Source organism: Rhinoderma darwinii (genome assembly GCF_050947455.1).
Source record: "Rhinoderma darwinii isolate aRhiDar2 chromosome 5 unlocalized genomic scaffold, aRhiDar2.hap1 SUPER_5_unloc_19, whole genome shotgun sequence".
Taxonomy (NCBI): domain Eukaryota; kingdom Metazoa; phylum Chordata; class Amphibia; order Anura; family Rhinodermatidae; genus Rhinoderma; species Rhinoderma darwinii.
In genome coordinates, this window is record NW_027461775.1 from 346,804 (window position 1) to 365,929 (window position 19,126).

General features: G+C 47.8%; 13 non-coding genes across 13 annotated transcripts; all 13 read left to right on the forward strand.

Moving 5' to 3' along the window:
• The first annotated feature begins 411 nt into the window (after positions 1-411).
• LOC142686914 (U2 spliceosomal RNA) lies at positions 412-602 on the forward strand. Its single transcript, XR_012856209.1, has one exon. It is a non-coding gene; the product is annotated as a U2 spliceosomal RNA (small nuclear RNA).
• Positions 603-1,882: 1,280 nt separating this feature from the next.
• Positions 1,883-2,073, forward strand: LOC142686915 (U2 spliceosomal RNA). Its single transcript, XR_012856210.1, has one exon. It is a non-coding gene; the product is annotated as a U2 spliceosomal RNA (small nuclear RNA).
• A 1,292-nt stretch (positions 2,074-3,365) lies between these two features.
• On the forward strand, positions 3,366-3,556 carry LOC142686917 (U2 spliceosomal RNA). Its single transcript, XR_012856212.1, has one exon. It is a non-coding gene; the product is annotated as a U2 spliceosomal RNA (small nuclear RNA).
• A 1,280-nt stretch (positions 3,557-4,836) lies between these two features.
• LOC142686918 (U2 spliceosomal RNA) lies at positions 4,837-5,027 on the forward strand. Its single transcript, XR_012856213.1, has one exon. It is a non-coding gene; the product is annotated as a U2 spliceosomal RNA (small nuclear RNA).
• A 1,280-nt stretch (positions 5,028-6,307) lies between these two features.
• On the forward strand, positions 6,308-6,498 carry LOC142686920 (U2 spliceosomal RNA). Its single transcript, XR_012856214.1, has one exon. It is a non-coding gene; the product is annotated as a U2 spliceosomal RNA (small nuclear RNA).
• A 1,308-nt stretch (positions 6,499-7,806) lies between these two features.
• On the forward strand, positions 7,807-7,997 carry LOC142686921 (U2 spliceosomal RNA). The gene has a single exon (XR_012856215.1). It is a non-coding gene; the product is annotated as a U2 spliceosomal RNA (small nuclear RNA).
• Positions 7,998-9,277: 1,280 nt separating this feature from the next.
• Positions 9,278-9,468, forward strand: LOC142686922 (U2 spliceosomal RNA). The gene has a single exon (XR_012856216.1). It is a non-coding gene; the product is annotated as a U2 spliceosomal RNA (small nuclear RNA).
• A 1,284-nt stretch (positions 9,469-10,752) lies between these two features.
• LOC142686923 (U2 spliceosomal RNA) lies at positions 10,753-10,943 on the forward strand. The gene has a single exon (XR_012856217.1). It is a non-coding gene; the product is annotated as a U2 spliceosomal RNA (small nuclear RNA).
• A 1,288-nt stretch (positions 10,944-12,231) lies between these two features.
• LOC142686924 (U2 spliceosomal RNA) lies at positions 12,232-12,422 on the forward strand. Its single transcript, XR_012856218.1, has one exon. It is a non-coding gene; the product is annotated as a U2 spliceosomal RNA (small nuclear RNA).
• Positions 12,423-13,719: 1,297 nt separating this feature from the next.
• Positions 13,720-13,910, forward strand: LOC142686925 (U2 spliceosomal RNA). Its single transcript, XR_012856219.1, has one exon. It is a non-coding gene; the product is annotated as a U2 spliceosomal RNA (small nuclear RNA).
• A 1,275-nt stretch (positions 13,911-15,185) lies between these two features.
• On the forward strand, positions 15,186-15,376 carry LOC142686926 (U2 spliceosomal RNA). The gene has a single exon (XR_012856220.1). It is a non-coding gene; the product is annotated as a U2 spliceosomal RNA (small nuclear RNA).
• A 1,296-nt stretch (positions 15,377-16,672) lies between these two features.
• Positions 16,673-16,863, forward strand: LOC142686927 (U2 spliceosomal RNA). The gene has a single exon (XR_012856221.1). It is a non-coding gene; the product is annotated as a U2 spliceosomal RNA (small nuclear RNA).
• A 1,276-nt stretch (positions 16,864-18,139) lies between these two features.
• On the forward strand, positions 18,140-18,330 carry LOC142687114 (U2 spliceosomal RNA). The gene has a single exon (XR_012856391.1). It is a non-coding gene; the product is annotated as a U2 spliceosomal RNA (small nuclear RNA).
• The last annotated feature ends 796 nt before the right edge of the window (positions 18,331-19,126 follow it).

Here is a 19,126-nt window from a genome sequence, read left to right on the forward strand (position 1 = left end):
GGGGCCTCAGAGATAAAAGCCTGGGCCCAGGCAGTGTTGGTCAGTGCTGCTCAGCAGGCAGCACTGGACTGGACTGGATTACAGCTGATACAAGGTGTGAAGGAACAAGGGGTGGCTGTGGGCATGCACTTGCTGCCGCTGCCAGTGTTTATCTGCATGGCAGCAGGGCATTTGGGCGTTGCCAGGAAGGCGTTTTTATGTAGATTCCTCCTCTTTCAGCACTGCATTGTGGTGCAAGCAAAAGAAGCAAATCCTGTCTGGCTTCCTCTCCGGCCTTTATTCACCTCCCGTGTAGCTGTGAGTGTGTGAGCCTGCAGGGCCCCATGGAATTGCCTAGAAGTAGGCTGAATCGCTGCAAGGGCTGAACAGCAGTATCGGGCAGGCTCGGGCAACGCGCGGCCCGTTCGGGTTATCGCTTCTCGGCCTTTTGGCTAAGATCAAGTGTAGTATCTGTTCTTATCAGTTTAATATCTGATACGTCCCCTATCTGGGGACCATATATTAAATGGATTTTTAGAACAGGGAGATGGAAATAGAGCTTGCTCTGTCCACTCCACGCATTGACCTGGTATTGCAGTATTTCCAGGACCGGTGCACCCTTTCCTTATGTGTTGACTAAAAGCAGATTCCAAAAGTGTTTTTTGTCTTTGCTATTGTTTCTGTCTTTCTGAAGGGATCTCCCCTTTTAATCCCATTATTTCAACACCTGTTGGACAATGCATGAGTGATAATGAGCTCATTGATTAAATGCAATTAATGAATAGATTGCCACCTCTTGTTGTGTGTCGTCTGTGTTTCTGTGTTTCCGGCATTTCACATTGGAACACCTCATTCACCTTCCTTGTCTTCTCTCCGCCCTCCCTTTTAGGTAAGTTAAAGAGCTGCACCTGAGCCAGCCACTGATTGATTGATTGATTGATTGATTGATTGATTGATTGATTGATGCAGCACAACAGTCAAATAGTGGAGTGGAGTAGGGGAACAGCAAACAGCCAATAAAGCAGCCCGCCCGCTCGCCTGCCCGCCACAATGGACCTACCTGTGTACACTAGATGGATGTGATGGAATGTACTGTCGTCCCTACATTTCAAGAAGAAGTAAGAATTGCAGTTGCAACAAAGCCTTGCTTGCCTACAAAGAGAGCAGCAATTTGGATTTGTTACTATGTTACCTAGAAGAATAACAAACTGTGCAAGGATGGAGGTTGTAGGAGCAAGGAGAAGTTGTCTGTAAAGTTGGTGGATGCCTATTTTCCATTTTGCAGTCCCTTGTCTCCCTCTTGTGGCCTCCTGGAGGCAACTAGCTGTGCAAAAAAAAGACAGCCTGGCGGCCGGCTGTTGCAGTGTTGCCCTCTCAGGCAACACTGAGTGACTGACTGAGCCTCACCGTCTTATATAAAGTTCAGACGGAACTTTGCACGTGTCATAGTGGAGCCCTCAGGATTCCAGAGCCAGCTTTCTGACATCATAATGGGGCCTCAGAGATAAAAGCCTGGGCCCAGGCAGTGTTGGTCAGTGCTGCTCAGCAGGCAGCACTGGACTGGACTGGATTACAGCTGATACAAGGTGTGAAGGAACAAGGGGTGGCTGTGGGCATGCACTTGCTGCCGCTGCCAGTGTTTATCTGCATGGCAGCAGGGCATTTGGGCGTTGCCAGGAAGGCGTTTTTATGTAGATTCCTCCTCTTTCAGCACTGCATTGTGGTGCAAGCAAAAGAAGCAAATCCTGTCTGGCTTCCTCTCCGGCCTTTATTCACCTCCCGTGTAGCTGTGAGTGTGTGAGCCTGCAGGGCCCCATGGAATTGCCTAGAAGTAGGCTGAATCGCTGCAAGGGCTGAACAGCAGTATCGGGCAGGCTCGGGCAACGCGCGGCCCGTTCGGGTTATCGCTTCTCGGCCTTTTGGCTAAGATCAAGTGTAGTATCTGTTCTTATCAGTTTAATATCTGATACGTCCCCTATCTGGGGACCATATATTAAATGGATTTTTAGAACAGGGAGATGGAAATAGAGCTTGCTCTGTCCACTCCACGCATTGACCTGGTATTGCAGTATTTCCAGGACCGGTGCACCCTTTCCTTATGTGTTGACTAAAAGCAGATTCCAAAAGTGTTTTTTGTCTTTGCTATTGTTTCTGTCTTTCTGAAGGGATCTCCCCTTTTAATCCCATTATTTCAACACCTGTTGGACAATGCATGAGTGATAATGAGCTCATTGATTAAATGCAATTAATGAATAGATTGCCACCTCTTGTTGTGTGTCGTCTGTGTTTCTGTGTTTCCGGCATTTCACATTGGAACACCTCATTCACCTTCCTTGTCTTCTCTCCGCCCTCCCTTTTAGGTAAGTTAAAGAGCTGCACCTGAGCCAGCCACTGATTGATTGATTGATTGATTGATTGATTGATTGATTGATTGATTGATTGATTGATGCAGCACAACAGTCAAATAGTGGAGTGGAGTAGGGGAACAGCAAACAGCCAATAAAGCAGCCCGCCCGCTCGCCTGCCCGCCACAATGGACCTACCTGTGTACACTAGATGGATGTGATGGAATGTACTGTCGTCCCTACATTTCAAGAAGAAGTAAGAATTGCAGTTGCAACAAAGCCTTGCTTGCCTACAAAGAGAGCAGCAATTTGGATTTGTTACTATGTTACCTAGAAGAATAACAAACTGTGCAAGGATGGAGGTTGTAGGAGCAAGGAGAAGTTGTCTGTAAAGTTGGTGGATGCCTATTTTCCATTTTGCAGTCCCTTGTCTCCCTCTTGTGGCCTCCTGGAGGCAACTAGCTGTGCAAAAAAAAGACAGCCTGGCGGCCGGCTGTTGCAGTGTTGCCCTCTCAGGCAACACTGAGTGACTGACTGAGCCTCACCGTCTTATATAAAGTTCAGACGGAACTTTGCACGTGTCATAGTGGAGCCCTCAGGATTCCAGAGCCAGCTTTCTGACATCATAATGGGGCCTCAGAGATAAAAGCCTGGGCCCAGGCAGTGTTGGTCAGTGCTGCTCAGCAGGCAGCACTGGACTGGACTGGATTACAGCTGATACAAGGTGTGAAGGAACAAGGGGTGGCTGTGGGCATGCACTTGCTGCCGCTGCCAGTGTTTATCTGCATGGCAGCAGGGCATTTGGGCGTTGCCAGGAAGGCGTTTTTATGTAGATTCCTCCTCTTTCAGCACTGCATTGTGGTGCAAGCAAAAGAAGCAAATCCTGTCTGGCTTCCTCTCCGGCCTTTATTCACCTCCCGTGTAGCTGTGAGTGTGTGAGCCTGCAGGGCCCCATGGAATTGCCTAGAAGTAGGCTGAATCGCTGCAAGGGCTGAACAGCAGTATCGGGCAGGCTCGGGCAACGCGCGGCCCGTTCGGGTTATCGCTTCTCGGCCTTTTGGCTAAGATCAAGTGTAGTATCTGTTCTTATCAGTTTAATATCTGATACGTCCCCTATCTGGGGACCATATATTAAATGGATTTTTAGAACAGGGAGATGGAAATAGAGCTTGCTCTGTCCACTCCACGCATTGACCTGGTATTGCAGTATTTCCAGGACCGGTGCACCCTTTCCTTATGTGTTGACTAAAAGCAGATTCCAAAAGTGTTTTTTGTCTTTGCTATTGTTTCTGTCTTTCTGAAGGGATCTCCCCTTTTAATCCCATTATTTCAACACCTGTTGGACAATGCATGAGTGATAATGAGCTCATTGATTAAATGCAATTAATGAATAGATTGCCACCTCTTGTTGTGTGTCGTCTGTGTTTCTGTGTTTCCGGCATTTCACATTGGAACACCTCATTCACCTTCCTTGTCTTCTCTCCGCCCTCCCTTTTAGGTAAGTTAAAGAGCTGCACCTGAGCCAGCCACTGATTGATTGATTGATTGATTGATTGATTGATTGATTGATTGATGCAGCACAACAGTCAAATAGTGGAGTGGAGTAGGGGAACAGCAAACAGCCAATAAAGCAGCCCGCCCGCTCGCCTGCCCGCCACAATGGACCTACCTGTGTACACTAGATGGATGTGATGGAATGTACTGTCGTCCCTACATTTCAAGAAGAAGTAAGAATTGCAGTTGCAACAAAGCCTTGCTTGCCTACAAAGAGAGCAGCAATTTGGATTTGTTACTATGTTACCTAGAAGAATAACAAACTGTGCAAGGATGGAGGTTGTAGGAGCAAGGAGAAGTTGTCTGTAAAGTTGGTGGATGCCTATTTTCCATTTTGCAGTCCCTTGTCTCCCTCTTGTGGCCTCCTGGAGGCAACTAGCTGTGCAAAAAAAAGACAGCCTGGCGGCCGGCTGTTGCAGTGTTGCCCTCTCAGGCAACACTGAGTGACTGACTGAGCCTCACCGTCTTATATAAAGTTCAGACGGAACTTTGCACGTGTCATAGTGGAGCCCTCAGGATTCCAGAGCCAGCTTTCTGACATCATAATGGGGCCTCAGAGATAAAAGCCTGGGCCCAGGCAGTGTTGGTCAGTGCTGCTCAGCAGGCAGCACTGGACTGGACTGGATTACAGCTGATACAAGGTGTGAAGGAACAAGGGGTGGCTGTGGGCATGCACTTGCTGCCGCTGCCAGTGTTTATCTGCATGGCAGCAGGGCATTTGGGCGTTGCCAGGAAGGCGTTTTTATGTAGATTCCTCCTCTTTCAGCACTGCATTGTGGTGCAAGCAAAAGAAGCAAATCCTGTCTGGCTTCCTCTCCGGCCTTTATTCACCTCCCGTGTAGCTGTGAGTGTGTGAGCCTGCAGGGCCCCATGGAATTGCCTAGAAGTAGGCTGAATCGCTGCAAGGGCTGAACAGCAGTATCGGGCAGGCTCGGGCAACGCGCGGCCCGTTCGGGTTATCGCTTCTCGGCCTTTTGGCTAAGATCAAGTGTAGTATCTGTTCTTATCAGTTTAATATCTGATACGTCCCCTATCTGGGGACCATATATTAAATGGATTTTTAGAACAGGGAGATGGAAATAGAGCTTGCTCTGTCCACTCCACGCATTGACCTGGTATTGCAGTATTTCCAGGACCGGTGCACCCTTTCCTTATGTGTTGACTAAAAGCAGATTCCAAAAGTGTTTTTTGTCTTTGCTATTGTTTCTGTCTTTCTGAAGGGATCTCCCCTTTTAATCCCATTATTTCAACACCTGTTGGACAATGCATGAGTGATAATGAGCTCATTGATTAAATGCAATTAATGAATAGATTGCCACCTCTTGTTGTGTGTCGTCTGTGTTTCTGTGTTTCCGGCATTTCACATTGGAACACCTCATTCACCTTCCTTGTCTTCTCTCCGCCCTCCCTTTTAGGTAAGTTAAAGAGCTGCACCTGAGCCAGCCACTGATTGATTGATTGATTGATTGATTGATTGATTGATTGATTGATGCAGCACAACAGTCAAATAGTGGAGTGGAGTAGGGGAACAGCAAACAGCCAATAAAGCAGCCCGCCCGCTCGCCTGCCCGCCACAATGGACCTACCTGTGTACACTAGATGGATGTGATGGAATGTACTGTCGTCCCTACATTTCAAGAAGAAGTAAGAATTGCAGTTGCAACAAAGCCTTGCTTGCCTACAAAGAGAGCAGCAATTTGGATTTGTTACTATGTTACCTAGAAGAATAACAAACTGTGCAAGGATGGAGGTTGTAGGAGCAAGGAGAAGTTGTCTGTAAAGTTGGTGGATGCCTATTTTCCATTTTGCAGTCCCTTGTCTCCCTCTTGTGGCCTCCTGGAGGCAACTAGCTGTGCAAAAAAAAGACAGCCTGGCGGCCGGCTGTTGCAGTGTTGCCCTCTCAGGCAACACTGAGTGACTGACTGAGCCTCACCGTCTTATATAAAGTTCAGACGGAACTTTGCACGTGTCATAGTGGAGCCCTCAGGATTCCAGAGCCAGCTTTCTGACATCATAATGGGGCCTCAGAGATAAAAGCCTGGGCCCAGGCAGTGTTGGTCAGTGCTGCTCAGCAGGCAGCACTGGACTGGACTGGATTACAGCTGATACAAGGTGTGAAGGAACAAGGGGTGGCTGTGGGCATGCACTTGCTGCCGCTGCCAGTGTTTATCTGCATGGCAGCAGGGCATTTGGGCGTTGCCAGGAAGGCGTTTTTATGTAGATTCCTCCTCTTTCAGCACTGCATTGTGGTGCAAGCAAAAGAAGCAAATCCTGTCTGGCTTCCTCTCCGGCCTTTATTCACCTCCTGTGTAGCTGTGAGTGTGTGAGCCTGCAGGGCCCCATGGAATTGCCTAGAAGTAGGCTGAATCGCTGCAAGGGCTGAACAGCAGTATCGGGCAGGCTCGGGCAACGCGCGGCCCGTTCGGGTTATCGCTTCTCGGCCTTTTGGCTAAGATCAAGTGTAGTATCTGTTCTTATCAGTTTAATATCTGATACGTCCCCTATCTGGGGACCATATATTAAATGGATTTTTAGAACAGGGAGATGGAAATAGAGCTTGCTCTGTCCACTCCACGCATTGACCTGGTATTGCAGTATTTCCAGGACCGGTGCACCCTTTCCTTATGTGTTGACTAAAAGCAGATTCCAAAAGTGTTTTTTGTCTTTGCTATTGTTTCTGTCTTTCTGAAGGGATCTCCCCTTTTAATCCCATTATTTCAACACCTGTTGGACAATGCATGAGTGATAATGAGCTCATTGATTAAATGCAATTAATGAATAGATTGACACCTCTTGTTGTGTGTCGTCTGTGTTTCTGTGTTTCCGGCATTTCACATTGGAACACCTCATTCACCTTCCTTGTCTTCTCTCCGCCCTCCCTTTTAGGTAAGTTAAAGAGCTGCACCTGAGCCAGCCACTGATTGATTGATTGATTGATTGATTGATTGATTGATTGATTGATTGATTGATTGATTGATTGATTGATTGATGCAGCACAACAGTCAAATAGTGGAGTGGAGTAGGGGAACAGCAAACAGCCAATAAAGCAGCCCGCCCGCTCGCCTGCCCGCCACAATGGACCTACCTGTGTACACTAGATGGATGTGATGGAATGTACTGTCGTCCCTACATTTCAAGAAGAAGTAAGAATTGCAGTTGCAACAAAGCCTTGCTTGCCTACAAAGAGAGCAGCAATTTGGATTTGTTACTATGTTACCTAGAAGAATAACAAACTGTGCAAGGATGGAGGTTGTAGGAGCAAGGAGAAGTTGTCTGTAAAATGTGTGGATGCCTATTTTCCATTTTGCAGTCCCTTGTCTCCCTCTTGTGGCCTCCTGGAGGCAACTAGCTGTGCAAAAAAAAGACAGCCTGGCGGCCGGCTGTTGCAGTGTTGCCCTCTCAGGCAACACTGAGTGACTGACTGAGCCTCACCGTCTTATATAAAGTTCAGACGGAACTTTGCACGTGTCATAGTGGAGCCCTCAGGATTCCAGAGCCAGCTTTCTGACATCATAATGGGGCCTCAGAGATAAAAGCCTGGGCCCAGGCAGTGTTGGTCAGTGCTGCTCAGCAGGCAGCACTGGACTGGACTGGATTACAGCTGATACAAGGTGTGAAGGAACAAGGGGTGGCTGTGGGCATGCACTTGCTGCCGCTGCCAGTGTTTATCTGCATGGCAGCAGGGCATTTGGGCGTTGCCAGGAAGGCGTTTTTATGTAGATTCCTCCTCTTTCAGCACTGCATTGTGGTGCAAGCAAAAGAAGCAAATCCTGTCTGGCTTCCTCTCCGGCCTTTATTCACCTCCCGTGTAGCTGTGAGTGTGTGAGCCTGCAGGGCCCCATGGAATTGCCTAGAAGCAGGCTGAATCGCTGCAAGGGCTGAACAGCAGTATCGGGCAGGCTCGGGCAACGCGCGGCCCGTTCGGGTTATCGCTTCTCGGCCTTTTGGCTAAGATCAAGTGTAGTATCTGTTCTTATCAGTTTAATATCTGATACGTCCCCTATCTGGGGACCATATATTAAATGGATTTTTAGAACAGGGAGATGGAAATAGAGCTTGCTCTGTCCACTCCACGCATTGACCTGGTATTGCAGTATTTCCAGGACCGGTGCACCCTTTCCTTATGTGTTGACTAAAAGCAGATTCCAAAAGTGTTTTTTGTCTTTGCTATTGTTTCTGTCTTTCTGAAGGGATCTCCCCTTTTAATCCCATTATTTCAACACCTGTTGGACAATGCATGAGTGATAATGAGCTCATTGATTAAATGCAATTAATGAATAGATTGCCACCTCTTGTTGTGTGTCGTCTGTGTTTCTGTGTTTCCGGCATTTCACATTGGAACACCTCATTCACCTTCCTTGTCTTCTCTCCGCCCTCCCTTTTAGGTAAGTTAAAGAGCTGCACCTGAGCCAGCCACTGATTGATTGATTGATTGATTGATTGATTGATTGATTGATTGATGCAGCACAACAGTCAAATAGTGGAGTGGAGTAGGGGAACAGCAAACAGCCAATAAAGCAGCCCGCCCGCTCGCCTGCCCGCCACAATGGACCTACCTGTGTACACTAGATGGATGTGATGGAATGTACTGTCGTCCCTACATTTCAAGAAGAAGTAAGAATTGCAGTTGCAACAAAGCCTTGCTTGCCTACAAAGAGAGCAGCAATTTGGATTTGTTACTATGTTACCTAGAAGAATAACAAACTGTGCAAGGATGGAGGTTGTAGGAGCAAGGAGAAGTTGTCTGTAAAGTTGGTGGATGCCTATTTTCCATTTTGCAGTCCCTTGTCTCCCTCTTGTGGCCTCCTGGAGGCAACTAGCTGTGCAAAAAAAAGACAGCCTGGCGGCCGGCTGTTGCAGTGTTGCCCTCTCAGGCAACACTGAGTGACTGACTGAGCCTCACCGTCTTATATAAAGTTCAGACGGAACTTTGCACGTGTCATAGTGGAGCCCTCAGGATTCCAGAGCCAGCTTTCTGACATCATAATGGGGCCTCAGAGATAAAAGCCTGGGCCCAGGCAGTGTTGGTCAGTGCTGCTCAGCAGGCAGCACTGGACTGGACTGGATTACAGCTGATACAAGGTGTGAAGGAACAAGGGGTGGCTGTGGGCATGCACTTGCTGCCGCTGCCAGTGTTTATCTGCATGGCAGCAGGGCATTTGGGCGTTGCCAGGAAGGCGTTTTTATGTAGATTCCTCCTCTTTCAGCACTGCATTGTGGTGCAAGCAAAAGAAGCAAATCCTGTCTGGCTTCCTCTCCGGCCTTTATTCACCTCCCGTGTAGCTGTGAGTGTGTGAGCCTGCAGGGCCCCATGGAATTGCCTAGAAGTAGGCTGAATCGCTGCAAGGGCTGAACAGCAGTATCGGGCAGGCTCGGGCAACGCGCGGCCCGTTCGGGTTATCGCTTCTCGGCCTTTTGGCTAAGATCAAGTGTAGTATCTGTTCTTATCAGTTTAATATCTGATACGTCCCCTATCTGGGGACCATATATTAAATGGATTTTTAGAACAGGGAGATGGAAATAGAGCTTGCTCTGTCCACTCCACGCATTGACCTGGTATTGCAGTATTTCCAGGACCGGTGCACCCTTTCCTTATGTGTTGACTAAAAGCAGATTCCAAAAGTGTTTTTTGTCTTTGCTATTGTTTCTGTCTTTCTGAAGGGATCTCCCCTTTTAATCCCATTATTTCAACACCTGTTGGACAATGCATGAGTGATAATGAGCTCATTGATTAAATGCAATTAATGAATAGATTGCCACCTCTTGTTGTGTGTCGTCTGTGTTTCTGTGTTTCCGGCATTTCACATTGGAACACCTCATTCACCTTCCTTGTCTTCTCTCCGCCCTCCCTTTTAGGTAAGTTAAAGAGCTGCACCTGAGCCAGCCACTGATTGATTGATTGATTGATTGATTGATTGATTGATTGATTGATTGATGCAGCACAACAGTCAAATAGTGGAGTGGAGTAGGGGAACAGCAAACAGCCAATAAAGCAGCCCGCCCGCTCGCCTGCCCGCCACAATGGACCTACCTGTGTACACTAGATGGATGTGATGGAATGTACTGTCGTCCCTACATTTCAAGAAGAAGTAAGAATTGCAGTTGCAACAAAGCCTTGCTTGCCTACAAAGAGAGCAGCAATTTGGATTTGTTACTATGTTACCTAGAAGAATAACAAACTGTGCAAGGATGGAGGTTGTAGGAGCAAGGAGAAGTTGTCTGTAAAGTTGGTGGATGCCTATTTTCCATTTTGCAGTCCCTTGTCTCCCTCTTGTGGCCTCCTGGAGGCAACTAGCTGTGCAAAAAAAAGACAGCCTGGCGGCCGGCTGTTGCAGTGTTGCCCTCTCAGGCAACACTGAGTGACTGACTGAGCCTCACCGTCTTATATAAAGTTCAGACGGAACTTTGCACGTGTCATAGTGGAGCCCTCAGGATTCCAGAGCCAGCTTTCTGACATCATAATGGGGCCTCAGAGATAAAAGCCTGGGCCCAGGCAGTGTTGGTCAGTGCTGCTCAGCAGGCAGCACTGGACTGGACTGGATTACAGCTGATACAAGGTGTGAAGGAACAAGGGGTGGCTGTGGGCATGCACTTGCTGCCGCTGCCAGTGTTTATCTGCATGGCAGCAGGGCATTTGGGCGTTGCCAGGAAGGCGTTTTTATGTAGATTCCTCCTCTTTCAGCACTGCATTGTGGTGCAAGCAAAAGAAGCAAATCCTGTCTGGCTTCCTCTCCGGCCTTTATTCACCTCCCGTGTAGCTGTGAGTGTGTGAGCCTGCAGGGCCCCATGGAATTGCCTAGAAGTAGGCTGAATCGCTGCAAGGGCTGAACAGCAGTATCGGGCAGGCTCGGGCAACGCGCGGCCCGTTCGGGTTATCGCTTCTCGGCCTTTTGGCTAAGATCAAGTGTAGTATCTGTTCTTATCAGTTTAATATCTGATACGTCCCCTATCTGGGGACCATATATTAAATGGATTTTTAGAACAGGGAGATGGAAATAGAGCTTGCTCTGTCCACTCCACGCATTGACCTGGTATTGCAGTATTTCCAGGACCGGTGCACCCTTTCCTTATGTGTTGACTAAAAGCAGATTCCAAAAGTGTTTTTTGTCTTTGCTATTGTTTCTGTCTTTCTGAAGGGATCTCCCCTTTTAATCCCATTATTTCAACACCTGTTGGACAATGCATGAGTGATAATGAGCTCATTGATTAAATGCAATTAATGAATAGATTGCCACCTCTTGTTGTGTGTCGTCTGTGTTTCTGTGTTTCCGGCATTTCACATTGGAACACCTCATTCACCTTCCTTGTCTTCTCTCCGCCCTCCCTTTTAGGTAAGTTAAAGAGCTGCACCTGAGCCAGCCACTGATTGATTGATTGATTGATTGATTGATTGATTGATTGATTGATTGATTGATGCAGCACAACAGTCAAATAGTGGAGTGGAGTAGGGGAACAGCAAACAGCCAATAAAGCAGCCCGCCCGCTCGCCTGCCCGCCACAATGGACCTACCTGTGTACACTAGATGGATGTGATGGAATGTACTGTCGTCCCTACATTTCAAGAAGAAGTAAGAATTGCAGTTGCAACAAAGCCTTGCTTGCCTACAAAGAGAGCAGCAATTTGGATTTGTTACTATGTTACCTAGAAGAATAACAAACTGTGCAAGGATGGAGGTTGTAGGAGCAAGGAGAAGTTGTCTGTAAAGTTGGTGGATGCCTATTTTCCATTTTGCAGTCCCTTGTCTCCCTCTTGTGGCCTCCTGGAGGCAACTAGCTGTGCAAAAAAAAGACAGCCTGGCGGCCGGCTGTTGCAGTGTTGCCCTCTCAGGCAACACTGAGTGACTGACTGAGCCTCACCGTCTTATATAAAGTTCAGACGGAACTTTGCACGTGTCATAGTGGAGCCCTCAGGATTCCAGAGCCAGCTTTCTGACATCATAATGGGGCCTCAGAGATAAAAGCCTGGGCCCAGGCAGTGTTGGTCAGTGCTGCTCAGCAGGCAGCACTGGACTGGACTGGATTACAGCTGATACAAGGTGTGAAGGAACAAGGGGTGGCTGTGGGCATGCACTTGCTGCCGCTGCCAGTGTTTATCTGCATGGCAGCAGGGCATTTGGGCGTTGCCAGGAAGGCGTTTTTATGTAGATTCCTCCTCTTTCAGCACTGCATTGTGGTGCAAGCAAAAGAAGCAAATCCTGTCTGGCTTCCTCTCCGGCCTTTATTCACCTCCCGTGTAGCTGTGAGTGTGTGAGCCTGCAGGGCCCCATGGAATTGCCTAGAAGTAGGCTGAATCGCTGCAAGGGCTGAACAGCAGTATCGGGCAGGCTCGGGCAACGCGCGGCCCGTTCGGGTTATCGCTTCTCGGCCTTTTGGCTAAGATCAAGTGTAGTATCTGTTCTTATCAGTTTAATATCTGATACGTCCCCTATCTGGGGACCATATATTAAATGGATTTTTAGAACAGGGAGATGGAAATAGAGCTTGCTCTGTCCACTCCACGCATTGACCTGGTATTGCAGTATTTCCAGGACCGGTGCACCCTTTCCTTATGTGTTGACTAAAAGCAGATTCCAAAAGTGTTTTTTGTCTTTGCTATTGTTTCTGTCTTTCTGAAGGGATCTCCCCTTTTAATCCCATTATTTCAACACCTGTTGGACAATGCATGAGTGATAATGAGCTCATTGATTAAATGCAATTAATGAATAGATTGCCACCTCTTGTTGTGTGTCGTCTGTGTTTCTGTGTTTCCGGCATTTCACATTGGAACACCTCATTCACCTTCCTTGTCTTCTCTCTGCCCTCCCTTTTAGGTAAGTTAAAGAGCTGCACCTGAGCCAGCCACTGATTGATTGATTGATTGATTGATTGATTGATTGATTGATTGATTGATTGATTGATTGATTGCAGCACAACAGTCAAATAGTGGAGTGGAGTAGGGGAACAGCAAACAGCCAATAAAGCAGCCCGCCCGCTCGCCTGCCCGCCACAATGGACCTACCTGTGTACACTAGATGGATGTGATGGAATGTACTGTCGTCCCTACATTTCAAGAAGAAGTAAGAATTGCAGTTGCAACAAAGCCTTGCTTGCCTACAAAGAGAGCAGCAATTTGGATTTGTTACTATGTTACCTAGAAGAATAACAAACTGTGCAAGGATGGAGGTTGTAGGAGCAAGGAGAAGTTGTCTGTAAAGTTGGTGGATGCCTATTTTCCATTTTGCAGTCCCTTGTCTCCCTCTTGTGGCCTCCTGGAGGCAACTAGCTGTGCAAAAAAAAGACAGCCTGGCGGCCGGCTGTTGCAGTGTTGCCCTCTCAGGCAACACTGAGTGACTGACTGAGCCTCACCGTCTTATATAAAGTTCAGACGGAACTTTGCACGTGTCATAGTGGAGCCCTCAGGATTCCAGAGCCAGCTTTCTGACATCATAATGGGGCCTCAGAGATAAAAGCCTGGGCCCAGGCAGTGTTGGTCAGTGCTGCTCAGCAGGCAGCACTGGACTGGACTGGATTACAGCTGATACAAGGTGTGAAGGAACAAGGGGTGGCTGTGGGCATGCACTTGCTGCCGCTGCCAGTGTTTATCTGCATGGCAGCAGGGCATTTGGGCGTTGCCAGGAAGGCGTTTTTATGTAGATTCCTCCTCTTTCAGCACTGCATTGTGGTGCAAGCAAAAGAAGCAAATCCTGTCTGGCTTCCTCTCCGGCCTTTATTCACCTCCCGTGTAGCTGTGAGTGTGTGAGCCTGCAGGGCCCCATGGAATTGCCTAGAAGTAGGCTGAATCGCTGCAAGGGCTGAACAGCAGTATCGGGCAGGCTCGGGCAACGCGCGGCCCGTTCGGGTTATCGCTTCTCGGCCTTTTGGCTAAGATCAAGTGTAGTATCTGTTCTTATCAGTTTAATATCTGATACGTCCCCTATCTGGGGACCATATATTAAATGGATTTTTAGAACAGGGAGATGGAAATAGAGCTTGCTCTGTCCACTCCACGCATTGACCTGGTATTGCAGTATTTCCAGGACCGGTGCACCCTTTCCTTATGTGTTGACTAAAAGCAGATTCCAAAAGTGTTTTTTGTCTTTGCTATTGTTTCTGTCTTTCTGAAGGGATCTCCCCTTTTAATCCCATTATTTCAACACCTGTTGGACAATGCATGAGTGATAATGAGCTCATTGATTAAATGCAATTAATGAATAGATTGCCACCTCTTGTTGTGTGTCGTCTGTGTTTCTGTGTTTCCGGCATTTCACATTGGAACACCTCATTCACCTTCCTTGTCTTCTCTCCGCCCTCCCTTTTAGGTAAGTTAAAGAGCTGCACCTGAGCCAGCCACTGATTGATTGATTGATTGATTGATTGATTGATTGATTGATTGATTGATTGATGCAGCACAACAGTCAAATAGTGGAGTGGAGTAGGGGAACAGCAAACAGCCAATAAAGCAGCCCGCCCGCTCGCCTGCCCGCCACAATGGCACTAGATGGATGTGATGGAATGTACTGTCGTCCCTACATTTCAAGAAGAAGTAAGAATTGCAGTTGCAACAAAGCCTTGCTTGCCTACAAAGAGAGCAGCAATTTGGATTTGTTACTATGTTACCTAGAAGAATAACAAACTGTGCAAGGATGGAGGTTGTAGGAGCAAGGAGAAGTTGTCTGTAAAGTTGGTGGATGCCTATTTTCCATTTTGCAGTCCCTTGTCTCCCTCTTGTGGCCTCCTGGAGGCAACTAGCTGTGCAAAAAAAAGACAGCCTGGCGGCCGGCTGTTGCAGTGTTGCCCTCTCAGGCAACACTGAGTGACTGACTGAGCCTCACCGTCTTATATAAAGTTCAGACGGAACTTTGCACGTGTCATAGTGGAGCCCTCAGGATTCCAGAGCCAGCTTTCTGACATCATAATGGGGCCTCAGAGATAAAAGCCTGGGCCCAGGCAGTGTTGGTCAGTGCTGCTCAGCAGGCAGCACTGGACTGGACTGGATTACAGCTGATACAAGGTGTGAAGGAACAAGGGGTGGCTGTGGGCATGCACTTGCTGCCGCTGCCAGTGTTTATCTGCATGGCAGCAGGGAATTTGGGCGTTGCCAGGAAGGCGTTTTTATGTAGATTCCTCCTCTTTCAGCACTGCATTGTGGTGCAAGCAAAAGAAGCAAATCCTGTCTGGCTTCCTCTCCGGCCTTTATTCACCTCCCGTGTAGCTGTGAGTGTGTGAGCCTGCAGGGCCCCATGGAATTGCCTAGAAGTAGGCTGAATCGCTGCAAGGGCTGAACAGCAGTATCGGGCAGGCTCGGGCAACGCGCGGCCCGTTCGGGTTATCGCTTCTCGGCCTTTTGGCTAAGATCAAGTGTAGTATCTGTTCTTATCAGTTTAATATCTGATACGTCCCCTATCTGGGGACCATATATTAAATGGATTTTTAGAACAGGGAGATGGAAATAGAGCTTGCTCTGTCCACTCCACGCATTGACCTGGTATTGCAGTATTTCCAGGACCGGTGCACCCTTTCCTTATGTGTTGACTAAAAGCAGATTCCAAAAGTGTTTTTTGTCTTTGCTATTGTTTCTGTCTTTCTGAAGGGATCTCCCCTTTTAATCCCATTATTTCAACACCTGTTGGACAATGCATGAGTGATAATGAGCTCATTGATTAAATGCAATTAATGAATAGATTGCCACCTCTTGTTGTGTGTCGTCTGTGTTTCTGTGTTTCCGGCATTTCACATTGGAACACCTCATTCACCTTCCTTGTCTTCTCTCCGCCCTCCCTTTTAGGTAAGTTAAAGAGCTGCACCTGAGCCAGCCACTGATTGATTGATTGATTGATTGATTGATTGATTGATTGATTGATTGATTGATTGATTGATGCAGCACAACAGTCAAATAGTGGAGTGGAGTAGGGGAACAGCAAACAGCCAATAAAGCAGCCCGCCCGCTCGCCTGCCCGCCACAATGGACCTACCTGTGTACACTAGATGGATGTGATGGAATGTACTGTCGTCCCTACATTTCAAGAAGAAGTAAGAATTGCAGTTGCAACAAAGCCTTGCTTGCCTACAAAGAGAGCAGCAATTTGGATTTGTTACTATGTTACCTAGAAGAATAACAAACTGTGCAAGGATGGAGGTTGTAGGAGCAAGGAGAAGTTGTCTGTAAAGTTGGTGGATGCCTATTTTCCATTTTGCAGTCCCTTGTCTCCCTCTTGTGGCTTCCTGGAGGCAACTAGCTGTGCAAAAAAAAGACAGCCTGGCGGCCGGCTGTTGCAGTGTTGCCCTCTCAGGCAACACTGAGTGACTGACTGAGCCTCACCGTCTTATATAAAGTTCAGACGGAACTTTGCACGTGTCATAGTGGAGCCCTCAGGATTCCAGAGCCAGCTTTCTGACATCATAATGGGGCCTCAGAGATAAAAGCCTGGGCCCAGGCAGTGTTGGTCAGTGCTGCTCAGCAGGCAGCACTGGACTGGACTGGATTACAGCTGATACAAGGTGTGAAGGAACAAGGGGTGGCTGTGGGCATGCACTTGCTGCCGCTGCCAGTGTTTATCTGCATGGCAGCAGGGCATTTGGGCGTTGCCAGGAAGGCGTTTTTATGTAGATTCCTCCTCTTTCAGCACTGCATTGTGGTGCAAGCAAAAGAAGCAAATCCTGTCTGGCTTCCTCTCCGGCCTTTATTCACCTCCCGTGTAGCTGTGAGTGTGTGAGCCTGCAGGGCCCCATGGAATTGCCTAGAAGTAGGCTGAATCGCTGCAAGGGCTGAACAGCAGTATCGGGCAGGCTCGGGCAACGCGCGGCCCGTTCGGGTTATCGCTTCTCGGCCTTTTGGCTAAGATCAAGTGTAGTATCTGTTCTTATCAGTTTAATATCTGATACGTCCCCTATCTGGGGACCATATATTAAATGGATTTTTAGAACAGGGAGATGGAAATAGAGCTTGCTCTGTCCACTCCACGCATTGACCTGGTATTGCAGTATTTCCAGGACCGGTGCACCCTTTCCTTATGTGTTGACTAAAAGCAGATTCCAAAAGTGTTTTTTGTCTTTGCTATTGTTTCTGTCTTTCTGAAGGGATCTCCCCTTTTAATCCCATTATTTCAACACCTGTTGGACAATGCATGAGTGATAATGAGCTCATTGATTAAATGCAATTAATGAATAGATTGCCACCTCTTGTTGTGTGTCGTCTGTGTTTCTGTGTTTCCGGCATTTCACATTGGAACACCTCATTCACCTTCCTTGTCTTCTCTCCGCCCTCCCTTTTAGGTAAGTTAAAGAGCTGCACCTGAGCCAGCCACTGATTGATTGATTGATTGATTGATTGATTGATTGATTGATGCAGCACAACAGTCAAATAGTGGAGTGGAGTAGGGGAACAGCAAACAGCCAATAAAGCAGCCCGCCCGCTCGCCTGCCCGCCACAATGGACCTACCTGTGTACACTAGATGGATGTGATGGAATGTACTGTCGTCCCTACATTTCAAGAAGAAGTAAGAATTGCAGTTGCAACAAAGCCTTGCTTGCCTACAAGGAGAGCAGCAATTTGGATTTGTTACTATGTTACCTAGAAGAATAACAAACTGTGCAAGGATGGAGGTTGTAGGAGCAAGGAGAAGTTGTCTGTAAAGTTGGTGGATGCCTATTTTCCATTTTGCAGTCCCTTGTCTCCCTCTTGTGGCCTCCTGGAGGCAACTAGCTGTGCAAAAAAAAGACAGCCTGGCGGCCGGCTGTTGCAGTGTTGCCCTCTCAGGCAACACTGAGTGACTGACTGAGCCTCACCGTCTTATATAAAGTTCAGACGGAACTTTGCACGTGTCATAGTGGAGCCCTCAGGATTCCAGAGCCAGCTTTCTGACATCATAATGGGGCCTCAGAGATAAAAGCCTGGGCCCAGGCAGTGTTGGTCAGTGCTGCTCAGCAGGCAGCACTGGACTGGACTGGATTACAGCTGATACAAGGTGTGAAGGAACAAGGGGTGGCTGTGGGCATGCACTTGCTGCCGCTGCCAGTGTTTATCTGCATGGCAGCAGGGCATTTGGGCGTTGCCAGGAAGGCGTTTTTATGTAGATTCCTCCTCTTTCAGCACTGCATTGTGGTGCAAGCAAAAGAAGCAAATCCTGTATGGCTTCCTCTCCGGCCTTTATTCACCTCCCGTGTAGCTGTGAGTGTGTGAGCCTGCAGGGCCCCATGGAATTGCCTAGAAGTAGGCTGAATCGCTGCAAGGGCTGAACAGCAGTATCGGGCAGGCTCGGGCAACGCGCGGCCCGTTCGGGTTATCGCTTCTCGGCCTTTTGGCTAAGATCAAGTGTAGTATCTGTTCTTATCAGTTTAATATCTGATACGTCCCCTATCTGGGGACCATATATTAAATGGATTTTTAGAACAGGGAGATGGGAATAGAGCTTGCTCTGTCCACTCCACGCATTGACCTGGTATTGCAGTATTTCCAGGACCGGTGCACCCTTTCCTTATGTGTTGACTAAAAGCAGATTCCAAAAGTGTTTTTTGTCTTTGCTATTGTTTCTGTCTTTCTGAAGGGATCTCCCCTTTTAATCCCATTATTTCAACACCTGTTGGACAATGCATGAGTGATAATGAGCTCATTGATTAAATGCAATTAATGAATAGATTGCCACCTCTTGTTGTGTGTCGTCTGTGTTTCTGTGTTTCCGGCATTTCACATTGGAACACCTCATTCACCTTCCTTGTCTTCTCTCCGCCCTCCCTTTTAGGTAAGTTAAAGAGCTGCACCTGAGCCAGCCACTGATTGATTGATTGATTGATTGATTGATTGATTGATTGATTGATTGATTGATTGATTGATGCAGCACAACAGTCAAATAGTGGAGTAGGGGAACAGCAAACAGCCAATAAAGCAGCCCGCCCGCTCGCCTGCCCGCCACAATGGACCTACCTGTGTACACTAGATGGATGTGATGGAATGTACTGTCGTCCCTACATTTCAAGAAGAAGTAAGAATTGCAGTTGCAACAAAGCCTTGCTTGCCTACAAAGAGAGCAGCAATTTGGATTTGTTACTATGTTACCTAGAAGAATAACAAACTGTGCAAGGATGGAGGTTGTAGGAGCAAGGAGAAGTTGTCTGTAAAGTTGGTGGATGCCTATTTTCCATTTTGCAGTCCCTTGTCTCCCTCTTGTGGCCTCCTGGAGGCAACTAGCTGTGCAAAAAAAAGACAGCCTGGCGGCCGGCTGTTGCAGTGTTGCCCTCTCAGGCAACACTGAGTGACTGACTGAGCCTCACC